The sequence below is a fragment of the Hordeum vulgare genome, chromosome 6H, assembly GCF_904849725.1.
Source record: "Hordeum vulgare subsp. vulgare chromosome 6H, MorexV3_pseudomolecules_assembly, whole genome shotgun sequence".
Lineage (NCBI taxonomy): Eukaryota > Viridiplantae > Streptophyta > Magnoliopsida > Poales > Poaceae > Hordeum > Hordeum vulgare.
This window is the reverse complement of record NC_058523.1, coordinates 317,538,638-317,543,750: the sequence shown is the minus strand read 5'-3', so window position 1 is coordinate 317,543,750 and position 5,113 is coordinate 317,538,638.

The following is a 5,113-nucleotide window of genomic DNA, read 5'->3' as shown; positions in this document are numbered from 1 at the left end:
CATTCAAATCATGCAAATTAGAGTCCAAAACAAGGGCAAAAGAGTTCGGAAAAGTAGATACGACGGAGACGTATCAGTCATCCAGGTCAAAGAGAGATTCTCATCATTATGGAAGTAGACAGAGACAAAGAATTGAGCCACTACCTCTGGATCGAAGTCACAGTAAAAAGTGATGATATCCTCAATACCCAGTTGCTCAATCATACTCAGGGTCTCTCCAAAATATTCAGTATCCTTCCGGAGATGATTGAGATCAATCCACTTCACTGGAACAAATTTCTTCTTCTTAGTCAGGACGACATCTTGATAGATCATGAGCTGCTACTTGGTCCAGAACATCTCACCGCTCCTGAACATCTCCCTCTCAGTGACATAAGGATTTTGCTTTCGGCGCCGCACAAACTCCTTGAGAAGCATAGTGTTATAGTCAATGTTGGACTCCTTGTCCTTTGATGCAGTCTTCTTGATGTTGCGCTTCGGAGGACGGGAACCTTCCGGTTCTTCAGTCTTGCGGTACCTCTTGGACTTGGTGTTGCGAATAGGGTTGGAACGATGGGAGCCACCACCTGAGACACGCAACACAAACACGCGAAAACGACAAGAGAAGTCATGGTAACATCGAGAACACGGGAGAAAACACAAATGAAACCAAGTAGGAGCAAGCATAGGCAGCAAATCGTGCGCGAGCGGTAGTACCGCTCGGCCAGGGCGGTAGTATCGCTCCACGAGCGGTAGTACCATGCGCTAGTGGTAGTACCGCTCGGGCAGGGCGGTAGTACCGCGTGGTTACATATCTGGAGGAACAAGACATGGATCTAACCATAATGTTGCAGATTTAAAATCACAAGGGACCAAAACTATGCAGATCCTATGCAACAACGCAAATAGAGGCACTTCCCAACATCTCTCCTCCTATCCATGTACGATACAAAATCATGCCACAATCAATGAAGCCAATACATCTAGCCCCTAACCCTAGAACCAAGAACATCAACACAACAAAAGGAGGATACGGGCAGTACCGGAGTCCATGGCACACGAAGGAGGAAGGGGGAGGAGGGCCAATCCCTCCAACTGGAACGGGAGGAGAAGCGCCGTGGAGGAAGATCAAATCTGGGGGAACTCGAGGCAGATAGGGAGGGCTCCACGAAGAAGAAACAAATGGGGCAAAGAAAAACTGCCCCCTCTCTTATGTACCTCCAGGGCACGGGCATGGCGGTAGTACCGCTCTGCCAAGCGGTAGTACTGCTTGCCACGGTAGTACCGCTCGTACCCTAGTGGTAGTAGCGCTCGAGTCATGGCGGTAGTACCGCTCGGGTCATCGCGGTAGTACCGCATGACGCAGTAGTACTGCTCCCCCTGAGAAGGTACAGATGCTAGCCCTAGTCAGCGGTAGTACCGCGCTGGTCATCGCGGTAGTACCGCTCGGGTCATCGCGGTAGTACCGCTCCCCCTGGCGGTAGTACCGCTTCCCCCTAGCGGTAGTACCGCTCCAGAACATACGCAAAAATCCAAAAATTGCCAGAACAACGAGAAAACACTACATACACATATCAGTCAGTACTGGAGAAAAGACAGAGGCAAAATATACTGAGTAGCAATATTATAACCCTCCTTTACTAGGAGGAAGGGGCGGTGGCCGGAGCCACCTATGTTTGAGATAAAAGGTATGACACCTCAAAGAATTATCCTTGGGTTCATGACCAAAGCTCATCTTTGAAGCACAAGTGCCATCAATAATGGCCAATGTGAAAGACTTGATCGATTTATGCATAATGGGGGGGGGGAGTTCATTGAGAGAACAACACTCCCCCTATGTCCATGCCTACACCTAGAACGAGATATAATGCGGAATGAGGTGCAGAGTGCCTAGTTTCAATCCACATTACTTGAATAAATGATATTTAGCTCATGCCTTAACTCCCAGAACCTTGCTTCATCTAGGGGTTTAGTGAAAATATCTGCAAGTTGCTCTTCAGTGTTGATGAAGTGAACCTCAATATCACCACGCTTGATATGCTCACGAATGAAGTGATGATGAATATCAATGTGCTTGGTCTTGCTATGTTGCATCGAATTGAGGGAAATATTGATAGCACTTTGATTGTCACATAGAAGAGGCACTTTGTCACAAGTGACACAATAATCCTTTAACGTTTGCCTCATCCATAGCAGCTGGCACAACAACTCACAGCTGCAACATACGCAACTACGGTGGAAGACAATGAGACACAGTTCTGCTTTTTTGAAGACTAACTTACCAGCGAACGACCAAGAAATTGACATCCTCCAGAAGTTGACTTCCTCTCCACACAGTCTCCCACCCAATCTGAGTCAGAATAGCCCATTAGGTTGAAGCTTGCTCCTTTGGGATACCATAGGCCAAAGTTTGGGGTATGAGCCAAATATCAAAAGATTCGTTCGACAGCCATAAAATGGCTTTCCTCTGGTGTAGATTGAAACCGTGCACAAATCCCTACACTCAACATGATATCCGGTCTAGATGCACAAAGGTAAAGAAGGGATCCAATCATGGAGCGATATACCTTTTGATCCACTGCTTTACCATTGGGATCACTGTCAAGCTTACATCTGGTTGGCATGGGAAACTTGACTGGCTTGACGTCCTCTAGCTCGAACCTCTTGAGCATGTCTTGAGTGTACTTGGCTTGTTTGATGAAGGTTCCTTCTAAACCTTGTTTAATCTCGAACCCGAGGAAGAACTTAAACTCACCCATCATTTACATCTCAAATTTCTCGGTCATTAGTGCAGCAAATTCTTCATTGAAAGATTCGTTAGGGGAACCAAAAATAATATCATCAACATATAGTTGGCATATGAACAAATCCCCTTTGGCCTTCTTGGTAAAAAGAGTGGGATCAATCTTCCCAATTTCAAACCCATGATCTTATAACAACTCGGTAAGGTACTCATACCACGCACGTGGGGCTTGTTTAAGGCCATAGAGTGCCTTATTAAGTTTATATACATGATTGGGGATCTTGGGATGTTCGAATCCCAGGGGTTGTTTGACATATACCAACTCATTTAAAGGACCACAAAGAAAAGCACTTTTCACATCCATTTGTTGTAATTTGAAATCATGATGAGATGCAAATGCAAACAGCATGTGTATAGATTCTAGATGAGCAACACGGGCAAAGGTTTCACCGTAGTTGATACCCCCGACTTGGGAGTAGCCTTGAGCCACCAATCTCGCCTTGTTTCGAACCACAATCCCATTGGCATCTTGCTTGTTTTTGAAGATCCATTTGGTCCCAATGAAATTATGTTCCTCCTTTGGTTTTGGCACTAGTTTCCAGACTTGATTACGCTCGAAGTTTTTTAGTTCTTCATGCATGGCCATAAGCCAATCCTCATCATCAAGCGCTTCCTGTACCTGTTGAGGTTCACAATACGAAACAAACGCATGATGCTCACAAAATTTTAAAATTTGTTGACGAGTGGATACTCTCATTTTTAAACTTCCAAGCATGTTCTTCATAATATGTGATTCGACTCTTAGCTTGGATGCTATCTTGGCTGCGCGACGCTCCAAGAGTTCCGCGCTTGTTAATTGGGGACCATCAACTTGACCGCGTTGCTTGGCCTTGGCTTTGAGTTTTGATCCTGCCTTGGCACCGTGATACTTCTCAAACGTATCTATAATTTTTGATGGTTTCACGCTGTTATCTTGTCATCTTTGGATGTTTTATGTGCCTTTTATATCTTTTTTGGGACTAACTTATTAATTCAGTGCCAAGTGCCAGTTCATGTTTTTTCTGTGTTTTTGACTCTTTTCAGATCTGATTTTGGAACGGAGTCCAAACGGAATAAAATCCCCGAAATTATTTTTTTCTGAACGGAAGAAGATCATGGGGCCTGTGGGCCAAGCCACGAGGGTTGCAGGGAGCCCACAAGCCCCCACTCCGCCACCAGGGGGAGGCGGCGGTGGCACGGCTTGTGGCCTCCCTGGCGCCCCCTGGCCTAGATCTTTGGCCTATATATTCCCTAAAATACAACAAAAAATCAGGGGAGCCTCGAAAATACTTTTCCGCCGCCGCAAGCTTCTGTTTCCGCGAGATCTCATCTGGAGACCCTTCCCGGCGCCCTGCCGGAGGGGACTTTGGAGTTGGAGGGTTTCTTCTTCATCATCATCGCCCCTCCAATGACTCGTGAGTAGTTCACTTCAGACCCACGGGTCCGTAGTTAGTAGCTAGATGGCTTCTTCTCTCTCTTGGATCTTCAATACAAAGTTCTCCATGATCTTCATGGAGATCTATCCGATGTAATCTTCTTTGGTGGTGTGTTTGTGGAGATACGATGAATTGTGGATTTGTGATCAGATTATCTATGATATATATTTGAGTCTTTGCTGATTTCTTTTATGCATGATTTGATATCCTTGTAAGTCTCTCCGAGTCTTGGGTTTTGTTTGGCCAACTAGATCTATGATTCTTGCAATGGGAGAAGAGCTTGGTTTTGGGTTCTTACCATGTGGTGACCTTTCCCAGTGACAGTAGGGGCAGCAAGGTACACATTGAGTAGTTGCCATCAAGGGTAACAAGGTGGGCTCTGTCGTTGATATGAGACTGTCCATCTACATCACGTCATCTTGCTTAAGGCGTTACTCTGTTCTTTTGGACTTAATACACTAGATGCATGCTGGATAGCGGTCGACGTGTGGATTAATAGTAGTAGATGTAGAAAGTATCGGTCTACTTGTTTTGGACGTGATGCCTATAGATATAATCATTGCCATAGATATCGTCACGACTTTGCGCGGTTCTATCAATTGCTCGACAGTAATTTGTTCACCCACCGTCTACTTGTTTTCATGAGAGAAGCCACTAGTAAACACTACGGCCCCCGGGTCTATTCACATCTATCGTTTACACCTCCGCTTTTACTTTGCTTTGTTACTTTGTTGCTTTCAGTTCTCACTTGGCGAACAATCTATAAGGGATTGACAACCCCTTCATAGCGTTGGGAGCAGGTTCCTTGTGTTTGTGCAGGCACTTGTGATAATCCTTCACTGGATCGATACCTTGGTTCTCAAAACTGAGGGAAATACTTACCACCGCTATGCTACATCACCCTTTCCGCTTCGAG